Source organism: Crassostrea angulata, chromosome 7 (assembly GCF_025612915.1).
Source record: "Crassostrea angulata isolate pt1a10 chromosome 7, ASM2561291v2, whole genome shotgun sequence".
Taxonomy (NCBI): domain Eukaryota; kingdom Metazoa; phylum Mollusca; class Bivalvia; order Ostreida; family Ostreidae; genus Magallana; species Magallana angulata.
Window position 1 is genome coordinate 17583228 of NC_069117.1, and position 9343 is coordinate 17592570.

Genomic DNA, 9343 nt, shown 5'->3' on the forward strand with positions numbered 1-9343 from the left:
TATTGGCATAGCTCATTAAGTATTAATTAAAAAACCAGAACGAGCCATCCCTTTCCCTATTTGCCGTGACATACACCAGGCGGTTTCCCTAGGATCGATTTCTAAGCCTATATAAGCCGACAGCTATACCCGGAACGAAACGGGTATTTTATCATTAATATATGGACCCTAATCAGATTTTCTCCTAAAAATAAAAGATCCCATTCCTTGGATGTGAACAGGTTCTTGTATCTGATCTGCTTTGAAGTTCACTAACGCTAGGTTATAGTCGGGGTTTGGAGTGAATGCGAGCGTGCATGCTGACAAAGCGACCTCTCGCCAGGTAAGGCTTTACTAAGCATTAATCTGATGTCAAGAAAAGAGCATCTTTTCATGTAAATATAAACAACGCATACCCGGTATATGTTTGATACTTGTTCATTAAATGCATTGGAACTGCTTGTGGTAAAGTAAGACCAAAGTAAGGTTTTTTATACGTACATTAATGGCCAGAAATTAGTCCTGACTTTTTGTAACAGTGGTTACTTTGGTTACAGTGCTTGATTGTGAATAATTTACAAACTCTGGTGTACTTGTGACAAGTTACAGTGGTTACTGGTAACATTGGTTACAAATTAGGTTAGGGTTAGGTTAGATAAGGGTTAGGAATAGGAATAGTTGGGGTTAGGGTGAGGGTTAGGTTAGGGTTAAATTAGGTTTAGGGTTTAAGTTTAGTGTTAGAATAAGGGTTTAGAGTGAATCAATTTTCTGCTAAACAGAAAAGGGCTTGACACCTCTGCTACCTTTTGTCACCCACAGAATATAGCTGTAACCATTGCAACCAAATAAAATAAGACCCCCTTGCTAAAAAGGCCAGTCATTCCTGTTACTTTTGTAGTCAATAAAATATAGCTGTAACCATTGTTACTGAATAAAACTAAAACATCTAGTGGAAAGAAATTAAACAGTTTTGTCATTCATGTTATACCTGAAAACAGTGCCTTGTTACTGTTTAAAATGAACTGGGTTAAAAGTCAGGACTAATTATGGCCATATGAGGTTCTGGATGTTTCTTTATTTGAACTACGTTGCTCATTTTCGAACTATCTTGGTTTTATTAATTTAGTTATTAATTATCATTTTTCTGCAAAAGTTTTAGATACACAAACATTTTTTTTATATCTATCTATCTGTGTTTTTAGATCATGTCGGAAGAACCAGGGACAAAATTGTGTTCTAAACCACGTGGTTCAAAGCGAAATGACTGGAACTTCGTGTCCTCAAATACGGACCAATCAAAGCACAGCGGAGATAGACAACTCACCTATTCCGACCAATTGAACGGAAGAAATTTAGAAAACAACAACCAATCGGAACGAAAGAAAGTAACGGAACTGGTAAAACACGTTGAACTTTTGTGAAGTGATAAAAAATAAAATACCCAGAATTTCAAAAAACAAAACAAAACAAAACGAACATTTATGGGAGTTGAATTAATCAACTCTCCTATGCAGTCACTCTGGCAAACCGAAAGTGAAACAGTGTTTGGACCTAAGCACAAATCATCACCGCTGACAAGTCTTAGTTCTTGAATATAATAGAAAAAATTCGATGTACTGTATGCTGAAGCATTGTTTTTTCAAGGAAACTTATCTATAAACACTTTGAAAATAGTGAGATTTTATATAATATGAACAATTTAGATATTTATGTAGTCTCATGTATTCCTACGCCAGAGTTTAATATAGTCTCGTTCAACCAAAAGCTCGGCTGTCTCCGTAAATGCTTGTCGGAGATTAACGGAGACAGCTGAGCGTCTGGTTGAACGAGACTGGAGTTCAATATCAATAGTGCTTGGATTCATACAATTTTTAGAATTGTTTCGATTACTAATACATAGTTTGAAATCTATCTTTAAATATTACACAGCAGGATTCATATGGGGTTTCTCTAAATTCTTGTCTGAAAAGTCTAATGAAAATTCGTATTATAAAAAAGTGCGTAATTTAAATACAGACTAGAAACTAATTGCCACGCAAGATAAGTTGATTTTAAAATAAATGATAATCGATAAAATCAACTCCCGTCAGTACTTAAGTACTTTGATCTATAATGTATTGGGATGCGGGATTTGCATCTCTTTTGTACTCTTTTCTCGGGTGAATCAACAACCAATCACAACGAAGGTTACGGAACTGGTAAAACACCTTCAGCGAACTGATTAAAAAAAAACCCGTTAGTTTAAAATAAAATTTTAAATATTTTATACATCACCTGGATTCCTGCAATTTTAGTTTGCGCGAAATTTCAATGGCATTTGAAACAACGTTAGCACATTGCCAACATTGCATTTTGTGCCCTGGCAATGTCTTATACTTTTAACATAATTATTCATTACTGAATACCGAACCGTGTACATCGCTTTTCAAAAGTTTGACTTTTTTAAGTAACTAAAGATTCTTTTGTAATCTCACTTTTTATATCCCCAAAAGGCTATATTCAGTAAGTATGTGTTTGTTAATTTATTGACAAATTGTATTCTCTATACTGTCTAATTCAAATGATATAACATTAACAAAAATGAAAATCCAGATGGTCGTCGCTTTGGACACCAGTGAACTTAACCATAGTTACAACTTTTGCCAATGACAACGTATAGAAGGAATGAACATATCAAAGGCTGTTAGTATCTAAGCAGAATTTCGAACTTTCAAAACAAACTCCATACTTATTGATACGAGTTACTACTGTCCTTTTTTTAATTTCTGCACACATAGAAAGAGTCGCAATTACTGTGCAATCGTTTAAATTCACGGGGACAATTTTCGTGGATTATGAGGTTTTTGCGTATTCGTAGGGATGTTATTTCAGTTTCAGTAAAAAACTAATCCTTAAAGGGGCATGGTCACGATTTTGGTCAAATTCTATTTTTCTACTTTTATTATTTACAATGCTTTAGGAGTGCATTTCTAATGATCAAATGAAATTTGGGTGGCCGTCGATGAGTTTTAAGCAAGATACAGGGCTCACAATTTTTCGTCATGTAAACAAGGCTCGTGCCCTGTTTTTGTTTACATTGGTTCAATATACCAGTAAAAAATCTTTTTCAAGCTGATTTGTTTATCTTCTTATTCATTTTAAGCATAAATAAACAGTTCTTAACGATTAACACATTTATTTGAGGTCTAAAACTGGAATTTTCACTTAAACATTCAAAATGTAAACAAACGCTTTGTTTACATAGCAAAGAATTGTAAGCTCTGTTACTCGCTCATAATTCAACAAATGGCACTCAAATTTTGGTTGCCTATTAAAAATGCTTTACTGAAGCATTGTAAACATTAAAATCAAAAAGCAATTTTTGACTAAAATCGTGACCATGCCCCTTTAATTTGAAAATTTGTTTTCGTCCGGGATGTAAAATAGTGCGGTAGGGATACTTAGAATACCACGAAAATAGAACCCCTACGAATTCTTATGATTCCAGAGTTTTATGAGGTCCTCTATATAAGAATTCATGCTAGTATGTATAATTATATTGATTAATTTTCTAATTAGACCCTTGTCATTTGGTTGATAGCAAGGACTAATTGTGCGCTATATATTCTTAATGTGTACATGCTTGCAATGGTATAGGTGATCAATCCTAGAGTATACATAGTCTCTTGAGAAATTAATCACAACCTTCCCTTGTTCTTATTACCTCAGTTTCCCAAATGAATACATAATGATTTTTTTCCCTTCTTGTTAATTAAGTAGCGCAAGATTCTGTTATTTTTATGATGTAATTTCCTGCATGAGACAAGCTCCGTTATTATTGATGCACCATGTATTAATTAACCCATAATCCCAAAAGCATCATCAAGTATTCGGCTTATGTTTCATAAGTACATATAACGTTGGTTGGAACCAGATAGCCCCAAAAAGATCTTATTTCAGGACATTTCGAACAGAAAATTATAAAAACGATTCCTTCTATACATGTTAATTTGCATTTTCATTATTATTACAAACAAACTGTATTACATAACCGTACCTACTTTCAACAAAATGAATAAACAATAATATAATTAATATAATTATTTATGATTTGTTTTTGCATGTTTGATATATAAGTATTTATTCAGAAATTTAACCTTGGGCAATACAGCCCATCAGTTTACAATAATTCATATATTACAATATAATATAAACATTAGACTCTTTGGAGTCTAAAATGGGGGGTGAAACCCCTGATCAAGTGTTCCACAGTTCCCACAGTTCCACACCTTGCATGTAGTAAATTAAATGTATTAATTATATACAAATTGAAAATACAGTCATAAGTCAACAAGTGTTACATAACTAAGGCATAGTATAAATTTCAAACATATGTTAACATACAAGAGAATATGTTTCCTAAATACATTGGATGAGTTTCACGCAATTTGACAATTATTGCGGATTAATAAAGCACATTTAATATATTTAGCAAGACCAACCAAGGTAGATACGTGATCCGAGCCCAACAACTGAGTTAATTTAAATTTACTTGGAGACTTGTAATAGTACTAGAGACTGATTAATATGATGGTTTGACTCGATTATGGAGGAGGATAAATAAATGTTGGCTTCGTTTTTATAAAATTTTAAATATCTTGCAATTGCGACTTATTATCTCGCAATTGCGACTTATTATCTCATAATTACGACATATTGTCTCGTCTACATGTACAACTTGCATATTTCTTTTATGTGGTTTGTATGACTTGATATATCGTTTTGACGACTCAATACTCGCTAAGCAGTTTTAGTTATACATTGTTTATGCCATTTATAAAACAAAATATTTTGTATATCGTTTATAAAACATAATATTTCGTATATCGTTTATAAAACATAATATTTCGTATATAAGACCAACTATCTTGTATATATCGTACACGTACGACTTACATGGGCCGCGAATTTTACAACTGAGGAGTCTGGGTGGTCAATAAACCATCCATCAGATTCACCTCAAAATTGTTTTTCTTTATTTTTATAGAGAGCATTTCTTCTTAAGGAGAAATACATTATAAAAATGGCCACAATCACTAAGCTACCTAAGAAATAGACAATAAGTGCATAGTAACATTGCACTTAGTCTACTAGTATTTCCCACGACAGTGAAAGTACAAAAGAACAAATAGAATTGTATTCATCTTCAGTATAATGCCATATTGGTCCTGCTTGAACCTCTGACCAAGGGGTCACAATTTCACGATTTGGTTGAGGGCTTCATGAACATCATAAAAATGTATACAGTTTATCTTCCACTATTGTGGAAGCAGATCTAGAATAGAAGATTTTCCAAGATTTAATACATTTTCACTATATGGTCATATTGGCACCGCCTTAGGACCTGAACCCCTAACTCAAGGGCCATGAATTGCATAATTTTGTAGAGGGCTTCATGGACACCATGATCATGCATTAAGTTTCACCCAAATTTATATGGAAGAAGAGCAGGTTTTCTAAGATTTACTACATTTTTACTGTATTGCCATATTGGGCCAAACCTAAGATCTGCACCTCTGACCCAGGGGCCATGAATTGAATTTTTAAATTTTTGTTAGAAGTTTTATTGATATCATAACCATTTGTAGAGTAGTTTCCCACATGAGTGGGAGAAGAGAAGATTTTTGAAAATGTGGCCCCGCCCATGAGCCACTGGGATGGTAAGATCATTAATATCACAGTTTAGATTCCTCTTATCTTAGAGATGATTCAATCCAAAAATTGATAACAATTGTCCTTGTAGTTTTCATGAGGAAGTTAAATGACCATCACAGGGCACCCGCTGTGCTGCAAAATCTTTCTTCTCCTCCAGTATCTGAAGTTCTTGGCGCCGACTAAGCATTCAAATCTGATAAAGCCCTTTGGTGCAACATTCGAGTAAGTTTGGTGAAGTTAGGACAGGAAATAACTTAGATATAGGACCTGTTCCAAAAAATTTAAGAGGATGTCGGCGCCGAGGGTACATTAGCTCCCCGATGTCCTGCATCTTGGTGAGCTACAAACATTAGTTTTTGCTAGCTGGTACAACAGGCAATATGCATTGGGTTATTAGCAAAACAATACAGTTTAATTTACCAGGCGATTAATTTATTTGCAAGATCTTTGTTTGTAGAATTGTAATTACAGTATTAATCTAAAGCTGTGAAATATGGGTTAGAATGCATTATCTGAACATTTTTGAAACATATCTTTAATAATCGTTTATGGTGAGACCGTACGGGTCCCGCTGTCCCGTGATGTGTCAAGGGTGTCATACCGGGCAAAAGTGTTCATAGACAGAGCATCAAAATTAATCATATTTGTTGATACAATATAATAATGAACATTTTAAGAACCCATGAATTGAGCTCACAACACTTTTGATTTCTGCGATTTCCCTCATAAATGGAACAAACAATGCGTTGTTAAAGTAAGATGGATTACTAATGCTGTCAAAAAAAAAGAATGATAGACCAGTTAATATAATGTAATATACAAAATTATATTGTATCATATGATGTTGCATGATATGATATTATGTGATATTTATGCCCCCCTTCGAAGAAGGGATGGCATATTGCTTTGCTGTTGTCTGTCGGTCCACCAACAGTTTCCGTTCATTTTCTTTGCAGATGATGAACATATTGAAATGAAATTTGGTATACAGGTTTATCATGATAATATCTAGGTCAAGATCGATATTGGGTACGATCGAGCCATTTTCGACAGAGTTATGACCCTTGGACATAGACAAATTCCAATTATTTGCAGTTTCCGCACATTTTCTTCGCAGAGGATGAACATATTGAAATGAAATTTAATATACAGGTTTATCATGATAATATCTTGGTCAAGTTTGATATTGGGTACGATCGAGCAATTTTCGACAGAGTTATGACCCTTGGACGTAGAAAAATTCCAGTTATTTGCAGTTTTGGCTCATTTTCTTCGCAGAGGATGAACGTATTGAAATGAAAATTTGGTATACAGGTTTATCTAAATATTACGAGGTCAAGTTCGATATTGGGTACCATCGAGCAATTTTCGACAGAGTTATGGCTCTTGGACGTAGAAAAATTCCAGTTATTTGCAGTTTCCGCTCATTTTCTTCGCAGAGGGTGCACATATTGATATTAAATTTGATATACGGGTTTTTCTAAATAAAATCTAGGTCAAGTTTGATTTTGGGTATAAAAGAGCAATTTCCGACAGAGTTATGCCCCTTGGACTTAGAAAAATTCCAAATATTTGCACTTATGTTCATTTTCTCTGTGGGTCTTTCCAAGGGAGGGGGGCATAAGTGTTTCACAAACATCTCTTGTTTGAGGCATGATATGATATTGTGTCATGTAATATGGCACGATATTGTATTACAGGAGATCGTATCATATAATATGATATCACATCATATAATATGATTTTTTTTTGATTGATATAAAATTGTATTATATATATATATATATATATATATATATATATATATATATATATATATATATATATATATTAGCATATGATACCATATCTTATTAATGAAACGAGAATTTATACGAAATGATGCAATTTCGTTGTATATTATATGACACTGTATCACATATGTTGTATCATATCACATGATATGATATTATAATTAAGATACAATATCATATCAAACAAGATGACTTGATACAATACTATGTCATATGATACAAATCACATGATACAATATCATAAAATATGCAACAATATCATATTATTCAAGTTTATATTACATTCCAAAAAATGATGCATATCATAGTGTATGATATAATCTTTCACATTTTTATATTATTTGATACAACATCATATAATGAATATCATATCATATGATTCTATATCATAGGAATATGAATCGTTATGATATATATCATATATCAACAATCACATCTATCAAGCAAGTTTGAGTGAGGTAGGACAAGGTTTTCTTAACATCCGTTATCATGGAGATTAGGCCTTTTATCTGGGACTAGCCTTATGTCTCATACCCACAGTTAAATGTACCCTGACGGCTAGTCAGGATAAAAATTTCAACAACTAAAAAAACTTACACCTGCTCCAGCATCAAAATAATTGAGATTAAGCTCTGTATCTGAGGCTACATGTATCTCTATTTACACACCCATAGCTATATCAACTGTTTAAGTCTGACTTGGTATGAAAAAAATTTACTTTATTTTGTAACCTGCTCCAAAATCCTAACACAATTTGAGTTGTTTTAAAATCTTACACCTGCCTAAGCATATAGATAATCAAAATCCCTCTCAGGATTTGAAGTACTTCTGTGATTCACTTATACAGTTAATTTTTTTTAAATCAACCATCCAAGTTTTAATAAGTACTTATATTTACACAAACATGTGATCAGCTTTCAAAATCTTAATCTCCTCCAGCATCCGAAATATATGGCTCAGATTCAGTCTGTGGAGTGCATCAGTATCACAAGATGCATCATCTATCCAAATTTGGTAAAGACTGAACCAAAGATAACCCAAGATTTGTCTATCAAATGGCAAACTCCAAAAACCATAACCTCATTCAGCATTCGGGACATATGGTTCAGAATCGGCACCCAAGACTGTGGAGTGCATCGGTATCAGTAGATGCACCAGCCATGCAAGGTTGATGAAGATAGGACCAGTAGTTACTTAGGTATGGCCATCAAAGGGCACCTGCACCAAAAACTTTAACCAGCTCAAAAAAACTTAACTTCCTCCAGCATCTGAAATTCATGGCCCAAATTCAGCATCCAAGTCTTTCACGTTCATGAAAACTTTGTACGAACACACCAGTTTGATTAAGAATTTTCATAAATTGAACTTTTCTAAAGGACAGATGTTACAAAAATGTATCTTATAAAACTTTTGCAAAGTTTCCATCAATATGAATACTACTATCTGAATCCTCAGAAATCGGTCACTCTCATTGTAATAAACTTGTATTACATTGAACTGATTTATTCATTTGTATGAAAGTGTTTTGAGAAGAAAATGATTTTGATTCGTCTGTCACATCATATCGACTACATATGGACTATTTGCTGCTGCATGATTTCATTACGTTATTACATAGAGCGGTAAATTCAAATAAAAAATATCATATAAAATGTAAAATGAAGACAATTGGCATTTGCACCTTCTTTTAAAACACAGGATGATTATTTCATTTTTTGTCCTACATGGATGTTAACGTGTTTATTTTCCCGCCCATTACCATGTTTGAAATGACAGAAAATGCTAATATGATATACCCCACATAAACATTCCGTCCCGAGTCCACTCATAGTCGTGGTCCCTAGGCCCCCTGACTTTTTGAGGATGGCATCATAGTA

General features: G+C 33.5%; 1 long non-coding RNA gene across 1 annotated transcript; it reads left to right on the plus strand.

Moving 5' to 3' along the window:
- Positions 1 to 68: 68 nt before the first annotated feature.
- Positions 69 to 2603, plus strand: LOC128193273 (uncharacterized). Its single transcript, XR_008244614.1, has 2 exons — positions 69 to 322; positions 1182 to 2603. It is a non-coding gene; the product is annotated as an uncharacterized LOC128193273 (long non-coding RNA).
- Positions 2604 to 9343: the final 6740 nt, after the last annotated feature.